Source organism: Pocillopora verrucosa, chromosome 5 (assembly GCF_036669915.1).
Source record: "Pocillopora verrucosa isolate sample1 chromosome 5, ASM3666991v2, whole genome shotgun sequence".
NCBI classification, from domain to species: Eukaryota; Metazoa; Cnidaria; class Anthozoa; order Scleractinia; family Pocilloporidae; genus Pocillopora; species Pocillopora verrucosa.
Window position 1 is genome coordinate 26,430,850 of NC_089316.1, and position 13,467 is coordinate 26,444,316.

The following is a 13,467-nucleotide window of genomic DNA, read 5'->3' on the forward strand; positions in this document are numbered from 1 at the left end:
GATGTTAGTTCAGAGAATTTGGAATATGATCACCTTATAATCCCCTAATTGATATTTTTCTTTATTCTCATCACAAGTCTGCTTGATATTCTATTGATATTGTTAGGAGAAATTCTGTCTTAGTCACTCATGGGAGTTAAGGGTAAAAAAGGAAATGCAACAGGGACTTCATTCTCAAATGTGCCACCATTACCACACAAACTCCTCTGACTATACAATAAAATTACTACTAGTAAATTGTTTTAGATGTCTGTGTTAGCATTTGTGACTCAAAGCTACTTTTTCATCCTGGACAGCAGCAAATCTTTTCAGACGCTTGCTAGACTTCTTGGTGCTCAATTTAATTCTTTTCCTTTGAGTAGTTGCAGCATCTGGGGCTACCTTGTGAAGAGAATCTTTCTTCACACATGGTTTGAAAGGCAAGGTATTGGTGCCGACAGAGATAAAACTAGCCCTGTCTTCCTCAACTGCCTCTGTGGTTGTTGTATCAAGGAGTTTGTTTTTATCTACAGGTTTGCCTTTGTTCCCTTTGACATGACTTGTACTACCACAAGTACTGGAACTATCAAATGTCTTACTTTGTAAGTCTTTGTGCACATATGAACCCATTGACACTGCTGATGGTGATGGAGACTGATAAATGTGGCGCACTACAGAATTACAGCAATCAAGGTCACATTTCAGCCCACATTTGTCATTTCCAAAAGGACACAACTTTCTCACTACTTTAGTGATGCAACAGGAATCTTCATCACTATCCTCCTTGTTCTCTGCAACTGAAAAATTCACAACTGATGTGGACTCTCCTCCTTCAGTCCTCACAGAAATGATGCAAGATTCTGCTTCCACAAAATCCATAACTGCTTTTGATGTTGTTGAGGACAAATCCTGTTTTACTTCTCGGAAACATGCTCTTCTTGGCACCTTACCACATTGTGCAGATCTTGTGTTAGGGAGAACTGGTGCTGATCTGTCGACATTAGCTTCACTGTCAAAATGTTCCTTATCTGTTTTCACTGCCTTAACAAACTCAACACTTGCATCTGATGAACAATCAGATTCTATAGATTCTTTACCAATTAGTTCAAATTCATTTTGAAGATTTTCCCTCGCTGACCCTGTGATAAGACCAGAGAGAGTAAGAAGAACACTAGATGTCATCGATGATGAACTGTCACCAAGGTGAAGGCCACTAAAGTCAGGAGTTTCTTGAAGTTCTATTGTACGTTCTCCTTTTTGTTCAATTGTTTCATCTTCATCATCTGATCTTTGAAGGGAAATTCTGAGACGTTTCCTCATAGGAGATGATCCCATGTTAGGCTTCTTCACAACAGTATCTTCAGGTAAAGGTGTCTCTCTTCTGCAGTTTAACTCATTTCTGATCTCAGCAAGAGGAGGTTCATCATCTGACACTGAACACACATTGACTTCACAGTCTTCTGTTGGTGATTCCCATGCATCATCATCATCGTCATGGCTTAAATAGTTCATGGAATGATCCCCTATTTGTCTTTGCCGTGTACTCAATTGAGGCTCACTATGTCCACATACATGACAATGCCATTCTCCGGGGGATTTCTTCCAGCGTTGACACTTCAGATGGGTGCCAGTTTGGCCACAGGTGTCACATAAACGCAAGCGCCATTTTCTGAAATTAGAGCAGCAATACTGTAGATGTATTGAGCCCTCCAAGCAAAAAACATTTCCATGGCAACCACAAGTTTAAAACAATTTTGGCAACTAAATTTACAGTGAAAGTTGCTCAATTGGTGACCTGTGTTTTGTGGAAAAGAAGCAGGCTCTAACATTGCATGTTACTGATCTTAAGTTGAAGTAAACTGATGAACCTTTAACATCAAACAACCACATTGCTTACTTCAAAGGTTTGTAGTGTGCTCAGCCATTTTTCAACCATACAATATTACACAAAGTGTTCCCATAGTTCCATCATTTTTTTTTTCCTCTGTTGACTAAATTTCATCTCTGAAGGTTGTTTTCTGTTTTTTTTACGGTGCCAAATGGTATGTTTGAAATACCTTGAGCTTGGAATACTGATATAATGTAAAATACAAAAGGTTTTCCAAAAATCCACTGCTTTAGCTTTACATGGATCAATGTTGGTATCTGAGCAACTGGCCACCTACCCCTCCCCTACCCCAATAACAGTCAACTGATAACTATTTAGGGTTATAGATAGGTTATGGGAGGTAGGTGTCCAGTTGCTTAGGTACTGTCATTGATTGCTAATAGACTAATCCAATGGCTCTTGACTGCACTATTTTCAATGAAAGTTTTAAATCAAAGTAGAATTTTCAATGTATAATACACCACTAAAAACAAGAGAATTTTAGTGTTTTATACCCAGATGTTTCCTTATACTCTCTGCCATTGGGACAGACACAGTTCTTTGCATCACAGCGATCGACTGTACTGAAAAAGAAGGTCAACAAAGGCATCTTCTGTTTCCCAACTAGCATCCCTGCAAAGAATTTTACAAAAATATCCTTTGTCAGTTTTCTAACACTAATAGCAGATTTTCAGGGACTAATACCCACAATCTATGAATTTGGTAGACTATAACCAAAGATTCCTGTAGCACACAATCACCATTTTTTCCCCTACATCATCAAAAAGGAGGGCTTACTCATTTTCTATGCATTTGGAATCTTTTACATAAAATAATCCATTCCGTCCTTTAATATATATTACGTGAACATTCACTTCTTTGACATGAAATTAATCTGAGATCATTTCAACCCTTCCACTACCAAGATCTCAGTAGTAATTCTCTTTAGTGTATGTCATACAATTCTGTTGATGTTGTCTTGAAGAATTTGGTATGAGATCAACTAATGATCCTTAAATTAATATTTTTCTTTATTCTCATCTCTTGTCTGCTTGATATTGTATTGATGTTATAAACCAACATTCTGTCTCAGTCACCCATGAGAGTTAACCCTTTAACTCCCATGAGTGACCAGGACAGAATTTCTCCTCACACCATCCATACAATATCAAACAGACAAGTGATGAGAATAAAGAGAAATGTCAATTAGGAGATTATTAGTTGATCCAAACACAAATTCTCAGCACTAAAATCATAGGAATTGTTTGACAGTCTTTTTGGAGAGTGAAAATGAGATCTTGGGAGTGAAAGGGTTGATAAACAGGTTAACTAAAACTTACTGATCAGGTATGAAAATTCCCATTCGCTTCATTTCTTCTTGAAATTCTTCCAAATTATTGCAAACTGGGCAACGGAAGTAATACAACCCACTTGACTTTGCGTGTTTCTACAGGAAAAATATTGAAAAGCTATAATAATTGTGATCATAAAATGAACCAAAAGTTTTCACAGTCCCAGTCTTTCCCAGTCTTAGCATATTATTACTCCATTTGAATTTAAAGATTTTAAGTTGCAGATGTATCCCAGGGTGGTAAAATGGTTAAATACTTATATGATTGTGTTTTTTCCTTGGTGACAATCTGAACTTTCATCGCATCTAGCTTCTGTAGCAAGTTACAGTTATTCATATACAGATAGATTTTTTTCTAATGAGTAATTCTGCCAGGATCATTTGAAAATCAGAGTGATTCTTTGGTCACCTTGTCAATCAATGATGTGCAAAAAAAAACAACAACAAATTGACGAAAATGTGGAGTTTGGCAATAAGTTGTGAAAATTATAAATTGGAGAAAAATTGGAAAAAAAGGATTTTTCTGTACCTGAAGACATTTGTTGTGAAACCATGTCCTTCTACAGCAAGGTGTAACAAGGGGAATATCATAAACAGGTAACTTATTCTTCTGTTCTATTTCACACAAACAGATTGGACAGGTTTGGTTTCTTTTTAATGCCACATCCTGGGTTGGGCGATGATGATGGTGTAACACAAAGGGACAAAATATGGTAAATATTATTATTGATGCTACATTTAGTAATCAACATTCACAACAATCATCAAAATTATCTTTTCAGTTCTGGCTCCTTAGTCCACTGTTATCAAACAAATCGTGTTAGATCTTGTGGCAGTAAGGGCCAGTCACACTCATTTAATTTGTTATTTACTAAATGGAACAAGATTCCATTAATAATCAGGACCAGTGAAACTATTTGCCATCTCAAAAATGCTATCTTAAGAATTCTAGTGTAATTTAAGTCAGGAAACTGAGACTTTGCAGTTTTTTGGTAGCTCTGTTTTATTAACCTTTTAACTCTCAGAAGTGATCAACATGAAACTTCTCCCAATAATATCCTTACATTATCCAGCAAATAGGTTATGTGAATATTCAAACTTATCAGGTAGAAGTTGTTATCTTGATCTAACACCATGTTCTCTTTACTAATTTACAAAGAAATGTGCAGCAGCTTGAGGGGAGAATTAATAATTTGATCTTGGGAGTTAGAGGATTAACCTTGGTGTAGTTATTCTTAAAAGTCTTAAGTTGTTTTTCACTTTTTTTTTTCGAGTCCTAGATTTTTCAGACAGGACTAGCCTAAAAATCTCCTATGGATGAGGCGACCTTTCATATTAATATCATTAACATATCCATTAAATGCCACTGACAGTGTTCATCAAATTTTGGCCTTTCTGATGCAGAGTTTCTTTAAAAAACTTAAGCTATTTTACTGAAATCACAAGCAACAATTACAAGTTTAACCCTTCAATTCCCAAGATCTGATTGTTAATTCTCTCTGCTCTCCTCTATTTCCTTGTGAATAAGTTACAAGAATTTTGTGTTAGATCAAGAGAACAACTTCAACCTGATACATTTGAGTATTCTCATTACCTGTTTGGTGGATAGTAAAAGGATATTGTAGAGAGAAGTTACTTATTAATCACTTCTAGGAGTTTAAGGGTTAAAAACCCCTTACTAACCCAATTAAAATTCTGTATTGTAAGTCATGGACTGGGTATTTTCCGCTTGGATTTATGGCTCAAGTGCAAAGCAAAAGAAGGTTATTACCACTGAAAATCAACTCACTTAAAGGTATCAAAAAACTGAAACAGAGCTCCGTTCTCTTTTCCACATTTATAGTGGAAAGTTTCACGACATCCTCCCTCACAACAGCCAATAGAGGCACCCAGCTTCCTGCAGAAACTGCATCTCTGCAAAGAAATGAGCCAAACTAAACAATACCATAAAGACAATTAATATTAATAGTCATTGGAAAATATAAGATAATTCATCACAAGCAGCTCAGCAGGCTCTTCCTGTCAGTGGTCAATCTCACAGGTACAGGCTCAAATCAAATACTTCAGCTGCACCAGTGACAGATGGAAATAAGTTCAGTGAGTAGCTGAAAAACATTGCGCATCCCTTTCACTTAAACATTCAAAAATTCATAAATTCACTCCTTGCAATTTTTATCATTTGAGTTTGAAAAAATTGGTTTTGAATCAACCAATAATCCCCTAATTGATGTTTTTCGTTATTCTCATCACTTCTCTTCTTGATATTTTATTGATATTGTAAGGAGAAATTCTATCTTGATCACTCTAGGGAGTTAAAGGGTCAAACAACTGGGTAATTGTGAAGAAGAGCTCCCCAAAAAACCTGTCGGCCGTCTGTCGGCCGACTGTCGGCTGACAGTCGACCGACAGTCAGCGGACAGTCTACCGACAGGTTAAGAAAAAAGAAAAAATTGTGTTAAAAACGAACAGTTAACATGACATAACAATCCGTAATGGTGATGTATGACTCGACAGACTTCACCTACTTACCGATCGACGGCAAAGTTGGTACTACGAGACTTCGTGGCGATAGCAGAGCTGAAAAAGGCCGCAAAAGACTTTGGCGCTACATCCCGGTCATGAGCAACATGAGGAGAGAGGGGCAGCTGTTGCCAATGAAGTTTGCAGCACGATTTTACGAGTGAAATATCTTGTATATTTCACCACTCACAAAACGACTCCTTTAGGAGCCACCAAATCTTGAAAGTCAATTGTCAACGTATTAAACATGTTGGATGTCGTTTTCAAGCGAAAACCGAGAGAAAACATTAAGGTTTGTGTGATAAGAATACATGAAAGTCATATATTTGTACTGCGGAAAATACATTTTAAGCAAATGAAGATCATCGCAGTATATATTGTGTATATATTGTGTTAACGTTTCACGGACAAGCTACCGACAGGTTACCGACACATTACCAACAGTCGGCCGACTGTCGGCCGACAGGTAGCCTATATTTCAGGCAAAACCTGTCGGCCGTCTGTCGGCCGACTGTTGGCCGACAGGTTTTTTGGGGAGCTCTTCTTCACAATTACCAACAACTGCATTATGAGAGAAACTACAAAAAATTTATCATTAGATGTGTGTTATTCTGTATCTTTAATTGAAAATCAAGGCTATCAACAAAACAGTTCAGTGGCTTAGGATGGAGACTTGAGTGTCTGTATCTGACAAATAAGTGACCAGGACTGTTTTTGGAATTTTGGATTTCTAAAGGCTGGTTTTTGCAGGCGACAGAATTGGAATCCAAGTCATAGTTAGAACTGTTAGAGGGTTTTCACTGAACCATAAGCATCAGAGTCATAAGTGAAACTGGAAGAAAATGAAACTGCCCTGCTTCTTCTGGTTTTGATTCTGTTCATTTTATAACTCCACTTACAATTGCGATTTTCAATTTTTACTACATCATATCATTTTCTTCCAATTTCACTTGTCTCTGACTCCTATTATTCAGGGAAAACTACATCATGGGAGTTACAAGCAGAAGCAAACAGACATTCAATCAAAATTCCAGTTTTCCATCCTGCCAAAAACAGTCTTCTACTCACCACTCCAACAATCCAGTTTTCACTTAACTGTAGGCAACAAAGTTGTACCGTAAGCAACATCTATATTTTTTTCCCAATTCCATTGGTTTGATTTTCTCTAGATTGTATGCTTGTATGGTTCTGATAACAAATCCAACCCCAACTCTGTCATAAGTGAGATCCAGGCTTAAAGGCATATTTAAAATTTCATCTAAGTCACTAACCAGTCTCTTTGCCCTTGATATTTCCTTCTTTATGTCCTTGATTAAAAATCCATCAAGTTCTTCATCATCTTTTCCTCTCTGAGCCAGTCCTGAGGAAAGAAACTGCACAGGAAACAATTCATTATGCAATAGACAGGGCTTTCTATCAGTTTACCAGTGTGATAACACATGCCTAGAAAAGTTTGTTCATTACTGGCTGGAGGTGAGTGATTTACAAATTATTCTCATGTTCCCAACATCCTAAGTGTTACTGAGGCACAACTGCCTTTGAAACCATTACACACTGACATTAATCAGTATGCATATTCTCCATACTGTTCTCTATACATTTCCTTAGGTGCTGACAAGGAGAATTTGTTTAACAATCAAGAGCTTCTTTAGTTGGTGATCATTTCTTTTATTCTCATGACTTTGATGAGTGATTCAGGGATGATAATGTAAGGAGAACTTAGATTCTAGCCACTCTTAGAGGTTAAGGAGATTAAAAGGGACAGAGGGCTGAACTACATGCAAAAAAATTTTAAATTTGTAAAGGAATCATTCCTTACCATACGATACTGGTGAACTGAAAAACCAGTATCTATATCCTTTAAGAATTTTCCAAAAATTTCTTCATCAGGTCCTTGGAAACACAGCCTACACATGTCACTGTTGACTGGCAATAATAAATAACGTTTAAAAAATGATAAGAATAAAGAAAACCAACTTTCCCTTATCAAGTTAACAATTGAATTTATCATTAGGCCGTAGATGAAAGAAACCCTGCAATTATCAAAAATTATTGCTCAGAAATATTTTAGATGCTCTTGCTCTAAGAAAATCATAGCATCTCAACTGTTGACCACAAAGAGATTGTTCACCCTTCACACCATTACATCAGTAAGTATATTCTCCATACAACTCTCTATACATTTCTTAAGGTGCTGACAAGGAGAATTTGTTTAACAATCAAAGCTTCTTAGGTTGGTGATCATTTCCTTTATTCTCATGATCTTTATGATTGATTCAGCAGTATTACTGTAAGGAGAAATTAGATGCTGGTCACTCTTACAGTTTAACCTTTAAAGACCAAGACAGAATTTCTCCTTACAATATCAATACAATATAAAACAGACAAGTGATGAGAATAAGGAAAAATATAAATTTGCAAATTAGTAGTTGATCCAAAACCAAATTCTCCAAACTCACATCATAAGAATTGTACTGCTGACAGTAAGGAGAATTATTAATGAGATCTTGAGAGTGGAAAGTTCAAAGGGTTGACACTTTTCCTCGTGACTTTATAACAATATCAAATGGTCAAGTAATGATAACTGATTACAACAGAAAGATTTCTGTATAGCCCCCTTAACCCTTCGATCAAATTTTGATTGACTTGTGTAATGTTTTTGCATAATATTTGTCCCAACAGAATTAGATGATTTGCAATATGTTGAGCACCTTTGAACTCAAAGTACTATTCCTAGTTTTATTTGAGAGGTTCTGCTTAAGTGATTTTTCAACACATGCAAGTAGAAAACAATAAAAACAGGAAGCTGGGACTCAATCAAGGATGACCATGACCACTTAATAGAGGTGAAAATTACAGTAATAAAGGAGAGAAAAACTGAGAAGTGACCGCTTTATTACGGGGTAACTGTTTAATATGGTGCAGCTTAATACAGGTTCAACTGTATAATGATCACCCATTTCATGATGAAATAGATGTGCTTAACTATGTTTTCTTTTGTAGCACTAATTGCTCCAATAAAGAGGAACATTTTAAAAAACATTAGAGGAAAATGCATCTTCTTTAACTCCCATGAGTAACCAAGACAGAATTTCTCCTTACAATATCAATACAATATCAACCACATAAGTGATGAGAATAAAGAAAAATATCAATTTGAGAACAATTATTTGATCCAACACTAAATTCTCTGAACTAACATTATAAGAACTGTATGGTTGAGATTAAGGAGAATTACCAATTTGATCTGGGAGTTAAAGGGTTAATAACCAGTACTTCTGGATGGCTTTTAAGACTTGAGGTTGTTTTTGCAGGAGTAATGGGCAATTCTGTTGAGCTGTTTTTTAAAACTGTGTTATAGCCTCCTCAAGGGGTTTGCCTCATCAAAAAAAAAAGTTATTGGTGACGTTTACACCAAAGGAAGTGGAGACAGCATTGATTACAGCATTACAATTGTCTCTTTGTTCTTAAACCCCTTGAAAATAAAGGTTCTCTATTTTAATTGTATTAAATTCCACTTTTTTATTTTGCTTTTGTGTTTGACACTTGGTTGGTGAACATTATTCGAAAGATAGAACAGACACATTCAAGTTTGGAAATATTTTCTTTTTGGAATATTGAAATGTTATTTTATTCTTCCAGTCCCCATCCTGTCATTTCCTTTTACACTGAACCTCCATAACCCTTTAACTCCCATGAGTGACCAAGACAGAATTTCTCCTTACAATATCAATACAATATCAACCAGATTAGTGATGAGAATTGAGTAAAATATCAATTTGGGGATAATTAGTTGATTTAATACTAAATTCTCTGAATTAACATGATAAGAATTGTATGGTTGACAGTAAGGAGAATAACAAATTTGATCTGTGAGTTAAAGGGTTACATAACATCTTGTTAAAAAGGAGAGCGCCTTATTATCATTCAACAGGAAAAAGACAAACTGCAGTGCAAAACAATGCTATCCACAGAATGAATCACTATTCACCTATAAGTGTTGTGATAACATACAACACTATCCACTGGATGGTGATTTTTCCAGTGGATAGTGTTATTCATCCTTTAAACTGGGCCCAGGTAATAAAAAGAAATTTTCTTCATGCACAACAGCATCCAATCAAAGGCCACAACATACACAAGCACATTAAATTAAGCTTACCTTGTGAGAAACGCATTTGAAACACTGTAAATGGGATGTTAGGAGATTTGTTACAGAGCATTGCAGGAAATCCATGAGTTACACCTAAAATGGAAATCAAAAGAGAGGATATAAATTTACACATAATCACAGCAACACCGTGTACATTGAGTGCCTGAAAGCATGTTGTGAAAGAACATGTAATGAAGGCTGAAGAGAGGGTGTAACTGGGGTACATCACTAGTCAATAGAAATCAACAACCTTTATTTATACAAGTCATTATGCCATTTAGCCAATAAATTGTGAGAAAAATTTCGATTAAGTCAGTAAACAGCAAACAAAACAAAACAAAACAAAACAGGTAAGTCAGTTAATTTGTGCAATTCTTTGACTTGACAGCTGCAGATGTTATTCGTTTGAAACTAAGCATTACAAACAGTTTTGGTCTTTCAAGAAAATGACACTTGTTGAGAAAAACCTAAACCTGATAACTAAAACCACAGGCAGAGCGTAAACCCAGAGCTTGTCAGGATAATCTGGAATATACAAAGGGTAACAATAGCTAGTTGGGGGTCAGAGTGAACTGAAATTTACATTTTTTATATCAGAAGCAATGTTGTTCGTCATAGAAATTAATACAAATATTAATACAAATTCATGACATTATTGTACCATGTTTACAGTGCACTAAGAAAACTCCAGGAAGTAAGGATGGGTGTCGAGTACTCCCCTTTGTGCAGATGTTTGGAGTTGTGTCATCCAGGCAATAGTCACCATGACTTCTTACCACAGGCAGGCAAGGATAGTATTCTATATCATTTATGCGGTGTACATCCAGTTGCACAGCATCTGATATTGATCCATTTCTGCCAAACAGAGACTTTACTTTTTCCAACAAGTCAATAATTAATGCAGTCAAGGTCTCAGGAAGCTGATCTCCCTCCACAATGCTAACTATGTCAAACAGGAGTGGAAAAGTTTGCTGGAGTAGAAGCATGTGTTCAGGACACTGCTTGACTGGTTCATTGCCAATGAGTCTGTGGTAAAATGCTTCCAAGGAGTCCAATTGGGGGAGAAGTGCACACACCAGGGAAGCTTTTCCTTGTGCATTGAAAAATCCAGCAATAGGTGTTGGAAAAGAGACATCACATCCATAGAATGAAATGCACCAGGAAAAAAAACTACCTGAGACAGGTGCACAACACTGCAACTCCAGGTGTAAAGAGGTCATTACTGTGTCTGTAATGTAACTTTCCTAACATCACGGCCTACTTGATCCACCATCTACCTGACATATTTTTCAGCAAGGTAAACCCTGTCACGATGCCTATTGATGTCATAAACTATTAAATAATTAGCCTAAATGCAGATCTCTTCAAATAAGGCAAATAAAAACAGGTGATATTTAGACACATTAAAAGTCTATCCCAGTGGAATGTAGGAGGAACTGGAGCTGGTCTTAGTCTGGTCTCAACCCCTCAACTGATCCAGAAAAAGAAGACCTTATTACAAGGTCTTTGCAGGGTCAATGAGACACACAAGCTTCACCACCACGACAAGGTGCCAGCCCAAGGTGAAGGATTAAAAATATTTAAAATTATTATATTAATCAGTAATCAAACTGAATCAAGTCATAGTCTCCACATCAACAGCTAGATTAATATATTATATCATGCTCACACTCTAAAATAGAACTCCTTGAATCATACTGGGAACCAAAATAATAGGATAAATGATGCATAAAATATGAAAAAAAATTCAGAAGAATAGAAACTTATCTTTGTGTTTCTCGTGGTTCAGTGGATGGACTCAGTGATGAATAACTAGACTTCAGTGAAGTAGAAGGCTCTTGTCTGAAAGATAGTGCTGTAGTATCACAAATGACAGTGTCCAAACTGTTATCTTTGCCACAGATGGCACAACAAAAACCCTCTTCATAGTTTATGTCAAGAAGGTCCAGGAAACTGTACCAAGCAAAATGCCATTGGTGGTATGGCAGCAATCTCTTGAAGTCCAATACATCTGCATCAGCCATGATCTCTTGCCAGACACTGTAGTATGTAAATAGAATGCACCTAAAAAAAGAGAACATAATTTCAATATTGCTTTTTGAAAGACAATTGGATGACATACATGTACAATTTTACATTGTTCTTGATACAATGATTTTCAGTTAATGTCACAGGCAAAACTTCAGAGATACAACAAATCAGAACCTTCAGCTAATAATTTTTTGATTATTTGTTTTTTTCTGGTACCTGATTTTCATTGTAAACCATCATGTGCAGACAAATGAGTCTTAGATTGTTTAGTATAATTGTTGTAAATAATAACTGTTTTTGTAAGTGCATCTGCCGAGTGTGTTCCAGAAAAATTTAAATTTATTGAACTAAGTACATTACTTGATATTCAGATGTCACAATAATGTCATTTTCAAATTCATTGTAAACTTTTGGGTGGTATGTGATTACTTGAAAAAAATTCAACATAATGTAATTTTCATAATGCCATTCTCAACACAACATCAAAGTAATGTGCAATAAGTGTGAAGGCCTGTAAGACTTCAACTTTTAAACTGCAACAGAGAATTCATTTATGATACAGAATAAGTTACATGTACCTCCCCTTAAGAAAATGAAACATGAAATCCCTCAACACCTCATAAGAAACAATGTAGGAACCCATGTTTAACAAAGTGAGCTCTGAGCCATCAAACTCCACTTTTCCATCACAGATTTCCTCAACACAAGTATAATATAATACTGAAATGAAACATACAGAAATCATTATTTGCTTATTACAAAAATTTTATGATAAGATGACATAAAATTACTCATACATGACATGTTAGTAGCCACAGGCATGAACCTTTTCATTTTGTATTCAGAACATTTATGCTTGGATAATATATAAATGTAAGTTATATTATTATTGTAAATAGGGAGCTTAAGCACAGACAAGTAGTTTGGTCTGTAGACAACAACTGGAAGGTGAATGTTGTTATTTTTGATGCATTGTTAACTTCACCTCCAAATTTAAAAGCTCTAGTTTTAGAATTTAAAATATAAGATTAGGAATGAAAAGTCAGTGATAATTATATAACAAAGAGGAGAACATGTTTTATTTCTGGCTGCCATCCATGATTGACAAATACCTGTGCTTGAGTTATACAAAAACCTTGTGTTGGTTTTAGCAGTCCACCTGTATTCATTTGGCTTGCTGTCAGCTGAGGGTTTTCATCCTAATGGATCCCTCACACCAGGCTGTTGACAGCTATCATCCAATCAACTGGACAACCTTGCTTGTATGGTTTTCATTTTTCAGCCATTTCTATCCCATTCATGACAGTGAACACTACTTGAACCCTTCAAGAGATAAGGAATTAATGCAAGGAGTTTCTTACCTTCACATTACCATGTCTGCTTTTTCAAAAAGCACAAAGCTTGTGTAGTCTGACTAATGCACTGTGATGAACACTTTGGACAGGAGGGAGACAAGTTGGGAGTTAGCAGCACCAAATCAGTAGTTGACATTTTGCCACAAAGAACCTCTTCCAGAGGAGAATACTTTTTTGTGTTGTTGATAGATGGAATGGTATTTTTTCAAAC

The 13,467-nt window shown here is 36.0% G+C and overlaps 1 pseudogene; it reads right to left on the reverse strand.

Annotated features, from left to right (window-relative positions):
* Positions 1-45: 45 nt before the first annotated feature.
* On the reverse strand, positions 46-12,821 carry LOC131785615 (uncharacterized; annotated as a pseudogene).
* Between the last annotated feature and the right edge of the window lie 646 nt (positions 12,822-13,467).